This window comes from Phocoena phocoena, chromosome 13 (assembly GCF_963924675.1).
Source record: "Phocoena phocoena chromosome 13, mPhoPho1.1, whole genome shotgun sequence".
NCBI classification, from domain to species: domain Eukaryota; kingdom Metazoa; phylum Chordata; class Mammalia; order Artiodactyla; family Phocoenidae; genus Phocoena; species Phocoena phocoena.
Genome location: NC_089231.1, coordinates 31135476 through 31149188, shown reverse-complemented (window position 1 = coordinate 31149188; position 13713 = coordinate 31135476).

The window sequence follows — 13713 nt, the reverse complement described above, 5'->3', positions numbered from 1 at the left end:
CGGGTCTGGACGTTGCTTAGCTGAACCTTGTGCGCCTAGGGGTACTCAAGTGTTCCGGCCGGGAACAGGGTGCCCAGGCTAGCCTCCTAGGTGTCCAGAAAACTGTGCTGCCGTTCTAGGAACGCAGAGCAGAGGCCACCGCCTCATGGAAACTGCTGCACGCCTCTGCTTCTGCACGGCACCTCAGGGCCTTACTTCCAGGCATGTGTTCACGCTGGGTGTGCCCGGAGCGACATAGCATGGTAAGATGCTGACTTTCTCCTCGAGCAAGTGACTTCAGGTACGAAGGCCTCGAAGTATTCCAAGCACACTGTTCTCTCATGGCAGTTCACACAAGAGCTATTGCAAAATTTTCCTTGGTACTTCGAACTCACCAGCAATGCAGTCCTGAGGCCGTTCGAGGACTGGAAAGGTAGCTCTCCTCAAGGAACATTCAGTCTGTTGCCCATTACTCGGCCCGCACAGAGTGCCTCCAAAGCATCCGCCAGTGGGCGACAAAGCTGCTCAGCCAGCCCACAGGGGACTGGAGTTACTCAGTGAACTAGGAGGGGAAATGTTGAATACCCGAGAGGCCCAGGTGTCCTCAGACGTGTACTTCCTATAAAATAAAGCATCTAAGCGACTACGAACTCATGGACACAGCTGCACACCTCCCTTTCTGCAGGCCGACTATGGCCATAACCAGGAGGCAAGTTTTCACGTTGAGATTCCCTTTAGCTCTAGAGCTTGTCAGGCTGACCACCACCTCGGCCATGCAAGCCCCTGGTTTAGACAGAGCGAACTCATTTTCTCCCCAGAAGCATTCTTACAGGGTTTACAGTCCTGTCAAGAGCAGGGAATGGCTGGCAGCTTCAACGCAGCGAGAACGCTGCCTTCAAAATGGGAAATCAAGGCTAGTTCCAGCAGGCCTCCTTTTCCATGGGCACACTCAGCATACACCCCTGTGGTTTCTAACAAGTCCAAAGAGACACAGGTTACCCTGTGTTTCCTTCCCTGACTCAACTTCTCGAAGTAGGGTGTTCTGCATCATGCGAACTGCCTCAACCAAGGAACGCCGAAAGCTGCTCCTCTGGGTCTGAGGACATTTAAAAGCCTGCAGTGCCACAGGACGTACAGGATTTAAACTGCAGTAAGAAGGCAAGCCGACTTCCTCTAGGAGGCACGGTGACTTCAGGCAGGACGTGTTAGATGGAATGCGAAGACGAGCGTTACGCTGAGTGCAGCTCAAACTAGGGCTACACGTAAGATTTCTCCACCGTGTGGGACGTACCAGAACGGTGTTCGTGAACGTGTGCGAGGGCTGAGGAAATTAAGCTGCTCCAAAAGAGAGGGCAGTGCCTTTCCCTACACCCGGCATGCACAGAGGGGCTCTAACGGGCTACGGGTCTGGACGTTGCTTAGCTGAACCTTGTGCGCCTGGGGGTACTCAAGTGTTCCGGCCGGGAACAGGGTGCCCAGGCTAGCCTCCTAGGTGTCCAGAAAACTGTGCTGCCGTTCTAGGAACGCAGAGCAGAGGACACCGCCTCATGGAAACTGCTGCACGCCTCTGCTTCTGCACGGCACCTCAGGGCCTTACTTCCAGGCATGTGTTCACGCTGGGTGTGCCCGGAGCGACATAGCATGGTAAGATGCTGACTTTCTCCTCGAGCAAGTGACTTCAGGTACGAAGGCCTCGAAGTATTCCAAGCACACTGTTCTCTCATGGCAGTTCACACAAGAGCTATTGCAAAATTTTCCTTGGTACTTCGAACTCACCAGCAATGCAGTCCTGAGGCCGTTCGAGGACTGGAAAGGTAGCTCTCCTCAAGGAACATTCAGTGTGTTGCCCATTACTCGGCCCGCACAGAGTGCCTCCAAATCATCCGCCAGTGGGCGACAAAGCTGCTCAGCCAGCCCACAGGGGACTGGAGTTACTCAGTGAACTTGGAGGGGAAATGTTGAATACCCGAGAGGCCCAGGTGTCCTCAGACGTTTACTTCCTATAAAATAAAGCATCTAAGCGACTACGAACTCATGGACACAGCTGCACACCTCCCTTTCTGCAGGCCGACTATGGCCATAACCAGGAGGCAAGTTTTCACGTTGAGATTCCCTTTAGCTCTAGAGCTTGTCAGGCTGACCACCACCTCGGCCATGCAAGCCCCTGGTTTAGACAGAGCGAACTCATTTTCTCCCCAGAAGCATTCTTACAGGGTTTACAGTCCTGTCAAGAGCAGGGAATGGCTGGCAGCTTCAACGCAGCGAGAACGCTGCCTTCAAAATGGGAAATCAAGGCTAGTTCCAGCAGGCCTCCTTTTCCATGGGCACACTCAACATACAACCCTGTGGTTTCTAACAAGTCCAAAGAGACACAGGTTACCCTGTGTTTCCTTCCCTGACTCAACTTCTCGAAGTAGGGTGTTCTGCATCATGCGAACTGCCTCAACCAAGGAACGCCGGAAGCTGCTCCTCTGGGACTGAGGACATTTAAAAGCCTGCAGTGCCACAGGACGTACAGGACTTAAACTGCAGTAAGAAGGCAAGCCGACTTCCTCTAGGAGGCACGGTGACTTCAGGCAGGACGTGTTAGATGGAATGCGAAGACGAGCGTTACGCTGAGTGCAGCTCAAACTAGGGCTACACGTAAGATTTCTCCACCGTGTGGGACGTACCAGAACGGTGTTCGTGAACGTGTGCGAGGGCTGAGGAAATTAAGCTGCTCCAAAAGAGAGGGCAGTGCCTTTCCCTACACCCGGCATGCACAGAGGGGCTCTAACGGGCTACGGGTCTGGACGTTGCTTAGCTGAACCTTGTGCGCCTGGGGGTACTCAAGTGTTCCGGCCGGGAACAGGGTGCCCAGGCTAGCCTCCTAGGTGTCCAGAAAACTGTGCTGCCGTTCTAGGAACGCAGAGCAGAGGACACCGCCTCATGGAAACTGCTGCACGCCTCTGCTTCTGCACGGCACCTCAGGGCCTTACTTCCAGGCATGTGTTCACGCTGGGTGTGCCCGGAGCGACATAGCATGGTAAGATGCTGACTTTGTCCTCGAGCAAGTGACTTCAGGTACGAAGGCCGCGAAGTATTCCAAGCACACTGTTCTCTCATGGCAGTTCACACAAGGGCTATTTCAAAATTTTCCTGGGCACTTCGAATTCACCAGCAATGTTGTCCTGAGGCCGTTCGAGGACTGGAAATGTAGCTCTCCTCAAGGAACCTTCAGTGTGTTGCCCATTACTCGGCCCGCACAGGGTGACCCCAAAGCATCCGCCAATGGGCCACAAAGCTGCTCAGCCAGCCCACAGGGGACTGGAGGTACTCAGTGAACTTGGAGGGGAAATGTTGAATACCCGAGAGGCCCAGGTGTCCTCAGACGTGTACTTCCTATAAAATAAAGCATCTAAGCTATTACGAACTCATGGACACAGCTGCACACTTCCCTTTCTGCAGGACGACTATGGGCATAACCAAGAGGCAAGTTTTCACGTTGAGATTCCCTTTAGCTCTAGAGCTTGTCAGGCTGACCACCACCTCGGCCATGCAAGCCCCTGGTTTAGACAGAGCGAACTCATTTTCTCCCCAGAAGCATTCTTACAGGGTTTACAGTCCTGTCAAGAGCAGGGAATGGCTGGCAGCTTCAACGCAGCGAGAACGCTGCCTTCAAAATGGGAAATCAAGGCTAGTTCCAGCAGGCCTCCTTTTCCATGGGCACACTCAGCATACACCCCTGTGGTTTCTAACAAGTCCAAAGAGACACACGTTACCCTGTTTTTCCTTCCCTGACTCAACTTCTCGAAGTAGGGTGTTCTGCATCATGCGAACTGCCTCAACCAAGGAACGCCGAAAGCTTCTCCTCTAGGACTGAGGACATTTAAAAGCCTGCAGTGCCACAGGACGTACAGGACTTAAACTGCAGTAAGAAGGCAAGCCGACTTCCTCTAGGAGGCACGGTGACTTCAGGCAGGACGTGTTAGATGGAATGCGAAGACGAGGGTTACGCTGAGTGCAGCTCAAACTAGGGCTACACGTAAGATTTCTCCACCGTGTGGGACGTACCAGAACGGTGTTCGTGAACGTGTGCGAGGGCTGAGGAAATTAAGCTGCTCCAAAAGAGAGGGCAGTGCCTTTCCCTACACCCGGCATGCACAGAGGGGCTCTAACGGGCTGCGGGTCTGGACGTTGCTTAGCTGAACCTTGTGCGCCTGGGGGTACTCAAGTGTTCCGGCCGGGAACAGGGTGCCCAGGCTAGCCTCCTAGGTGTCCAGAAAACTGTGCTGCCGTTCTAGGAACGCAGAGCAGAGGACACCGCCTCATGGAAACTGCTGCACGCCTCTGCTTCTGCACGGCACCTCAGGGCCTTACTTCCAGGCATGTGTTCACGCTGGGTGTGCCTGGAGCGACATAGCATGGTAAGATGCTGACTTTCTCCTCGAGCAAGTGACTTCAGGTACGAAGGCCTCGAAGTATTCCAAGCACACTGTTCTCTCATGGCAGCTCACACAAGGGCTATTGCAAAACTTTCCTGGGCACTTCGAACTCACCAGCAATGTTGTCCTGAGGCCGTTCGAGGACTGGAAATGTAGCTCTCCTCAAGGAACCTTCAGTGTGTTGCCCATTACTCGGCCCGCACAGGGTGACTCCAAAGCATCCGCCAATGGGCCACAAAGCTGCTCAGCCAGCCCACAGGGGACTGGAGGTACTCAGTGAACTTGGAGGGGAAATGTTGAATACCCGAGAGGCCCAGGTGTCCTCAGACGTGTACTTCCTATAAAATAAAGCATCTAAGCGACTACGAACTCATGGACACAGCTGCACACCTCCCTTTCTGCAGGCCGACTATGGCCATAACCAGGAGGCAAGTTTTCACGTTGAGATTCCCTTTAGCTCTAGAGCTTGTCAGGCTGACCACCACCTCGGCCATGCAAGCCCCTGGTTTAGACAGAGCGAACTCATTTTCTCCCCAGAAGCATTCTTACAGGGTTTACAGTCCTGTCAAGAGCAGGGAATGGCTGGCAGCTTCAACGCAGCGAGAACGCTGCCTTCAAAATGGGAAATCAAGGCTAGTTCCAGCAGGCCTCCTTTTCCATGGGCACACTCAGCATACACCCCTGTGGTTTCTAACAAGTCCAAAGAGACACACGTTACCCTGTTTTTCCTTCCCTGACTCAACTTCTCGAAGTAGGGTGTTCTGCATCATGCGAACTGCCTCAACCAAGGAACGCCGAAAGCTTCTCCTCTAGGACTGAGGACATTTAAAAGCCTGCAGTGCCACAGGACGTACAGGACTTAAACTGCAGTAAGAAGGCAAGCCGACTTCCTCTAGGAGGCACGGTGACTTCAGGCAGGACGTGTTAGATGGAATGCGAAGACGAGGGTTACGCTGAGTGCAGCTCAAACTAGGGCTACACGTAAGATTTCTCCACCGTGTGGGACGTACCAGAACGGTGTTCGTGAACGTGTGCGAGGGCTGAGGAAATTAAGCTGCTCCAAAAGAGAGGGCAGTGCCTTTCCCTACACCCGGCATGCACAGAGGGGCTCTAACGGGCTGCGGGTCTGGACGTTGCTTAGCTGAACCTTGTGCGCCTGGGGGTACTCAAGTGTTCCGGCCGGGAACAGGGTGCCCAGGCTAGCCTCCTAGGTGTCCAGAAAACTGTGCTGCCGTTCTAGGAACGCAGAGCAGAGGACACCGCCTCATGGAAACTGCTGCACGCCTCTGCTTCTGCACGGCACCTCAGGGCCTTACTTCCAGGCATGTGTTCACGCTGGGTGTGCCTGGAGCGACATAGCATGGTAAGATGCTGACTTTCTCCTCGAGCAAGTGACTTCAGGTACGAAGGCCTCGAAGTATTCCAAGCACACTGTTCTCTCATGGCAGCTCACACAAGGGCTATTGCAAAACTTTCCTGGGCACTTCGAACTCACCAGCAATGTTGTCCTGAGGCCGTTCGAGGACTGGAAATGTAGCTCTCCTCAAGGAACCTTCAGTGTGTTGCCCATTACTCGGCCCGCACAGGGTGACTCCAAAGCATCCACCAATGGGCCACAAAGCTGCTCAGCCAGCCCACAGGGGACTGGAGGTACTCAGTGAACTTGGAGGGGAAATGTTGAATACCCGAGAGGCCCAGGTGTCCTCAGACGTGTACTTCCTATAAAATAAAGCATCTAAGCGACTACGAACTCATGGACACAGCTGCACACCTCCCTTTCTGCAGGCCGACTATGGCCATAACCAGGAGGCAAGTTTTCACGTTGAGATTCCCTTTAGCTCTAGAGCTTGTCAGGCTGACCACCACCTCGGCCATGCAAGCCCCTGGTTTAGACAGAGCGAACTCATTTTCTCCCCAGAAGCATTCTTACAGGGTTTACAGTCCTGTCAAGAGCAGGGAATGGCTGGCAGCTTCAACGCAGCGAGAACGCTGCCTTCAAAATGGGAAATCAAGGCTAGTTCCAGCAGGCCTCCTTTTCCATGGGCACACTCAGCATACACCCCTGTGGTTTCTAACAAGTCCAAAGAGACACAGGTTACCCTGTGTTTCCTTCCCTGACTCAACTTCTCGAAGTAGGGTGTTCTGCATCATGCGAACTGCCTCAACCAAGGAACGCCGAAAGCTGCTCCTCTGGGACTGAGGACATTTAAAAGCCTGCAGTGCCACAGGACGTACAGGACTTAAACTGCAGTAAGAAGGCAAGCCGACTTCCTCTAGGAGGCACGGTGACTTCAGGCAGGACGTGTTAGATGGAATGCGAAGACGAGGGTTACGCTGAGTGCAGCTCAAACTAGGGCTACACGTAAGATTTCTCCACCGTGTGGGACGTACCAGAACGCTGTTCGTGAACGTGTGCGAGGGCTGAGGAAATTAAGCTGCTCCAAAAGAGAGGGCAGTGCCTTTCCCTACACCCGGCATGCACAGAGGGGCTCTAACGGGCTGCGGGTCTGGACGTTGCTTAGCTGAACCTTGTGCGCCTGGGGGTACTCAAGTGTTCCGGCCGGGAACAGGGTGCCCAGGCTAGCCTCCTAGGTGTCCAGAAAACTGTGCTGCCGTTCTAGGAACGCAGAGCAGAGGACACCGCCTCATGGAAACTGCTGCACGCCTCTGCTTCTGCACGGCACCTCAGGGCCTTACTTCCAGGCATGTGTTCACGCTGGGTGTGCCTGGAGCGACATAGCATGGTAAGATGCTGACTTTCTTCTCGAGCAAGTGACTTCAGGTACGAAGGCCTCGAAGTATTCCAAGCACACTGTTCTCTCATGGCAGCTCACACAAGGGCTATTGCAAAACATTCCTGGGCACTTCGAACTCACCAGCAATGTTGTCCTGAGGCCGTTCGAGGACTGGAAATGTAGCTCTCCTCAAGGAACCTTCAGTGTGTTGCCCATTACTCGGCCCGCACAGGGTGACCCAAAGCATCCGCCAATGGGCCACAAAGCTGCTCAGCCAGCCCACAGGGGACTGGAGGTACTCAGTGAACTTGGAGGGGAAATGTTGAATACCCGAGAGGCCCAGGTGTCCTCAGACGTGTACTTCCTATAAAATAAAGCATCTAAGCGACTACGAACTCATGGACACAGCTGCACACCTCCCTTTCTGCAGGCCGACTATGGCCATAACCAGGAGGCAAGTTTTCACGTTGAGATTCCCTTTAGCTCTAGAGCTTGTCAGGCTGACCACCACCTCGGCCATGCAAGCCCCTGGTTTAGACAGAGCGAACTCATTTTCTCCCCAGAAGCATTCTTACAGGGTTTACAGTCCTGTCAAGAGCAGGGAATGGCTGGCAGCTTCAACGCAGCGAGAACGCTGCCTTCAAAATGGGAAATCAAGGCTAGTTCCAGCAGGCCTCCTTTTCCATGGGCACACTCAGCATACACCCCTGTGGTTTCTAACAAGTCCAAAGAGACACAGGTTACCCTGTGTTTCCTTCCCTGACTCAACTTCTCGAAGTCGGGTGTTCTGCATCATGCGAACTGCCTCAACCAAGGAACGCCGAAAGCTGCTCCTCTGGGTCTGAGGACATTTAAAAGCCTGCAGTGCCACAGGACGTACAGGACTTAAACTGCAGTAAGAAGGCAAGCCGACTTCCTCTAGGAGGCACGGTGACTTCAGGCAGGACGTGTTAGATGGAATGCGAAGACGAGCGTTACGCTGAGTGCAGCTCAAACTAGGGCTACACGTAAGATTTCTCCACCGTGTGGGACGTACCAGAACGGTGTTCGTGAACGTGTGCGAGGGCTGAGGAAATTAAGCTGCTCCAAAAGAGAGGGCAGTGCCTTTCCCTACACCCGGCATGCACAGAGGGGCTCTAACGGGCTACGGGTCTGGACGTTGCTTAGCTGAACCTTGTGCGCCTGGGGGTACTCAAGTGTTCCGGCCGGGAACAGGGTGCCCAGGCTAGCCTCCTAGGTGTCCAGAAAACTGTGCTGCCGTTCTAGGAACGCAGAGCAGAGGACACCGCCTCATGGAAACTGCTGCACGCCTCTGCTTCTGCACGGCACCTCAGGGCCTTACTTCCAGGCATGTGTTCACGCTGGGTGTGCCCGGAGCGACATAGCATGGTAAGATGCTGACTCTGTCCTCGAGCAAGTGACTTCAGGTACGAAGGCCGCGAAGTATTCCAAGCACACTGTTCTCTCATGGCAGTTCACACAAGGGCTATTTCAAAATTTTCCTGGGCACTTCGAATTCACCAGCAATGTTGTCCTGAGGCCGTTCGAGGACTGGAAATGTAGCTCTCCTCAAGGAACCTTCAGTGTGTTGCCCATTACTCGGCCCGCACAGGGTGACCCCAAAGCATCCGCCAATGGGCCACAAAGCTGCTCAGCCAGCCCACAGGGGACTGGAGGTACTCAGTGAACTTGGAGGGGAAATGTTGAATACCCGAGAGGCCCAGGTGTCCTCAGTCGTGTACTTCCTATAAAATAAAGCATCTAAGCTATTACGAACTCATGGACACAGCTGCACACTTCCCTTTCTGCAGGACGACTATGGGCATAACCAAGAGGCAAGTTTTCACGTTGAGATTCCCTTTAGCTCTAGAGATTGTCAGGCTGACCACCACCTCGGCCATGCAAGCCCCTGGTTTAGACAGAGCGAACTCATTTTCTCCCCAGAAGCATTCTTACAGGGTTTACAGTCCTGTCAAGAGCAGGGAATGGCTGGCAGCTTCAACGCAGCGAGAACGCTGCCTTCAAAATGGGAAATCAAGGCTAGTTCCAGCAGGCCTCCTTTTCCATGGGCACACTCAGCATACACCCCTGTGGTTTCTAACATGTCCAAAGAGACACACGTTACCCTGTTTTTCCTTCCCTGACTCAACTTCTCGAAGTAGGGTGTTCTGCATCATGCGAACTGCCTCAACCAAGGAACGCCGAAAGCTTCTCCTCTAGGACTGAGGACATTTAAAAGCCTGCAGTGCCACAGGACGTACAGGACTTAAACTGCAGTAAGAAGGCAAGCCGACTTCCTCTAGGAGGCACGGTGACTTCAGGCAGGACGTGTTAGATGGAATGCGAAGACGAGGGTTACGCTGAGTGCAGCTCAAACTAGGGCTACACGTAAGATTTCTCCACCGTGTGGGACGTACCAGAACGGTGTTCGTGAACGTGTGCGAGGGCTGAGGAAATTAAGCTGCTCCAAAAGAGAGGGCAGTGCCTTTCCCTACACCCGGCATGCACAGAGGGGCTCTAACGGGCTGCGGGTCTGGACGTTGCTTAGCTGAACCTTGTGCGCCTGGGGGTACTCAAGTGTTCCGGCCGGGAACAGGGTGCCCAGGCTAGCCTCCTAGGTGTCCAGAAAACTGTGCTGCCGTTCTAGGAACGCAGAGCAGAGGACACCGCCTCATGGAAACTGCTGCACGCCTCTGCTTCTGCACGGCACCTCAGGGCCTTACTTCCAGGCATGTGTTCACGCTGGGTGTGCCTGGAGCGACATAGCATGGTAAGATGCTGACTTTCTCCTCGAGCAAGTGACTTCAGGTACGAAGGCCTCGAAGTATTCCAAGCACACTGTTCTCTCATGGCAGCTCACACAAGGGCTATTGCAAAACTTTCCTGGGCACTTCGAACTCACCAGCAATGTTGTCCTGAGGCCGTTCGAGGACTGGAAATGTAGCTCTCCTCAAGGAACCTTCAGTGTGTTGCCCATTACTCGGCCCGCACAGGGTGACTCCAAAGCATCCGCCAATGGGCCACAAAGCTGCTCAGCCAGCCCACAGGGGACTGGAGGTACTCAGTGAACTTGGAGGGGAAATGTTGAATACCCGAGAGGCCCAGGTGTCCTCAGACGTGTACTTCCTATAAAATAAAGCATCTAAGCGACTACGAACTCATGGACACAGCTGCACACCTCCCTTTCTGCAGGCCGACTATGGCCATAACCAGGAGGCAAGTTTTCACGTTGAGATTCCCTTTAGCTCTAGAGCTTGTCAGGCTGACCACCACCTCGGCCATGCAAGCCCCTGGTTTAGACAGAGCGAACTCATTTTCTCCCCAGAAGCATTCTTACAGGGTTTACAGTCCTGTCAAGAGCAGGGAATGGCTGGCAGCTTCAACGCAGCGAGAACGCTGCCTTCAAAATGGGAAATCAAGGCTAGTTCCAGCAGGCCTCCTTTTCCATGGGCACACTCAGCATACACCCCTGTGGTTTCTAACAAGTCCAAAGAGACACAGGTTACCCTGTGTTTCCTTCCCTGACTCAACTTCTCGAAGTAGGGTGTTCTGCATCATGCGAACTGCCTCAACCAAGGAACGCCGAAAGCTGCTCCTCTGGGACTGAGGCCATTTAAAAGCCTGCAGTGCCACAGGACGTACAGGACTTAAACTGCAGTAAGAAGGCAAGCCGACTTCCTCTAGGAGGCACGGTGACTTCAGGCAGGACGTGTTAGATGGAATGCGAAGACGAGGGTTACGCTGAGTGCAGCTCAAACTAGGGCTACACGTAAGATTTCTCCACCGTGTGGGACGTACCAGAACGCTGTTCGTGAACGTGTGCGAGGGCTGAGGAAATTAAGCTGCTCCAAAAGAGAGGGCAGTGCCTTTCCCTACACCCGGCATGCACAGAGGGGCTCTAACGGGCTGCGGGTCTGGACGTTGCTTAGCTGAACCTTGTGCGCCTGGGGGTACTCAAGTGTTCCGGCCGGGAACAGGGTGCCCAGGCTAGCCTCCTAGGTGTCCAGAAAACTGTGCTGCCGTTCTAGGAACGCAGAGCAGAGGACACCGCCTCATGGAAACTGCTGCACGCCTCTGCTTCTGCACGGCACCTCAGGGCCTTACTTCCAGGCATGTGTTCACGCTGGGTGTGCCTGGAGCGACATAGCATGGTAAGATGCTGACTTTCTTCTCGAGCAAGTGACTTCAGGTACGAAGGCCTCGAAGTATTCCAAGCACACTGTTCTCTCATGGCAGCTCACACAAGGGCTATTGCAAAACATTCCTGGGCACTTCGAACTCACCAGCAATGTTGTCCTGAGGCCGTTCGAGGACTGGAAATGTAGCTCTCCTCAAGGAACCTTCAGTGTGTTGCCCATTACTCGGCCCGCACAGGGTGACCCAAAGCATCCGCCAATGGGCCACAAAGCTGCTCAGCCAGCCCACAGGGGACTGGAGGTACTCAGTGAACTTGGAGGGGAAATGTTGAATACCCGAGAGGCCCAGGTGTCCTCAGACGTGTACTTCCTATAAAATAAAGCATCTAAGCGACTACGAACTCATGGACACAGCTGCACACCTCCCTTTCTGCAGGCCGACTATGGCCATAACCAGGAGGCAAGTTTTCACGTTGAGATTCCCTTTAGCTCTAGAGCTTGTCAGGCTGACCACCACCTCGGCCATGCAAGCCCCTGGTTTAGACAGAGCGAACTCATTTTCTCCCCAGAAGCATTCTTACAGGGTTTACAGTCCTGTCAAGAGCAGGGAATGGCTGGCAGCTTCAACGCAGCGAGAACGCTGCCTTCAAAATGGGAAATCAAGGCTAGTTCCAGCAGGCCTCCTTTTCCATGGGCACACTCAGCATACACCCCTGTGGTTTCTAACAAGTCCAAAGAGACACAGGTTACCCTGTGTTTCCTTCCCTGACTCAACTTTTCGAAGTAGGGTGTTCTGCATCATGCGAACTGCCTCAACCAAGGAACGCCGAAAGCTGCTCCTCTGGGACTGAGGACATTTAAAAGCCTGCAGTGCCACAGGACGTACAGGACTTAAACTGCAGTAAGAAGGCAAGCCGACTTCCTCTAGGAGGCACGGTGACTTCAGGCAGGACGTGTTAGATGGAATGCGAAGACGAGGGTTACGCTGAGTGCAGCTCAAACTAGGGCTACACGTAAGATTTCTCCACCGTGTGGGACGTACCAGAACGCTGTTCGTGAACGTGTGCGAGGGCTGAGGAAATTAAGCTGCTCCAAAAGAGAGGGCAGTGCCTTTCCCTACAACCGGCATGCACAGAGGGGCTCTAACGGGCTACGGGTCTGGACGTTGCTTAGCTGAACCTTGTGCGCCTGGGGCTCCTCAAGTGTTCCTGCCGGGAACAGGGTGCCCAGGCTAGCCTCCTAGGTGTCCAGAAAACTGTGCTGCCGTTCTAGGAACGCAGAGCAGAGGACACCGCCTCATGGAAACTGCTGCACGCCTCTGCTTCTGCACGGCACCTCAGGGCCTTACTTCCAGGCATGTGTTCACGCTGGGTGTGCCTGGAGCGACATAGCATGGTAAGATGCTGACTTTCTCCTCGAGCAAGTGACTTCAGGTACGAAGGCCTCGAAGTATTCCAAGCACACTGTTCTCTCATGGCAGCTCACACAAGGGCTATTGCAAAACTTTCCTGGGCACTTCGAACTCACCAGCAATGTTGTCCTGAGGCCGTTCGAGGACTGGAAATGTAGCTCTCCTCAAGGAACCTTCAGTGTGTTGCCCATTACTCGGCCCGCACAGGGTGACTCCAAAGCATCCGCCAATGGGCCACAAAGCTGCTCAGCCAGCCCACAGGGGACTGGAGGTACTCAGTGAACTTGGAGGGGAAATGTTGAATACCCGAGAGGCCCAGGTGTCCTCAGACGTGTACTTCCTATAAAATAAAGCATCTAAGCGACTACGAACTCATGGACACAGCTGCACACCTCCCTTTCTGCAGGCCGACTATGGCCATAACCAGGAGGCAAGTTTTCACGTTGAGATTCCCTTTAGCTCTAGAGCTTGTCAGGCTGACCACCACCTCGGCCATGCAAGCCCCTGGTTTAGACAGAGCGAACTCATTTTCTCCCCAGAAGCATTCTTACAGGGTTTACAGTCCTGTCAAGAGCAGGGAATGGCTGGCAGCTTCAACGCAGCGAGAACGCTGCCTTCAAAATGGGAAATCAAGGCTAGTTCCAGCAGGCCTCCTTTTCCATGGGCACACTCAGCATACACCCCTGTGGTTTCTAACAAGTCCAAAGAGACACAGGTTACCCTGTGTTTCCTTCCCTGACTCAACTTCTCGAAGTAGGGTGTTCTGCATCATGCGAACTGCCTCAACCAAGGAACGCCGAAAGCTGCTCCTCTGGGACTGAGGACATTTAAAAGCCTGCAGTGCCACAGGACGTACAGGACTTAAACTGCAGTAAGAAGGCAAGCCGACTTCCTCTAGGAGGCACGGTGACTTCAGGCAGGACGTGTTAGATGGAATGCGAAGACGAGGGTTACGCTGAGTGCAGCTCAAACTAGGGCTACACGTAAGATTTCTCCACCGTGTGGGACGTACCAGAACGGTGTTCGTG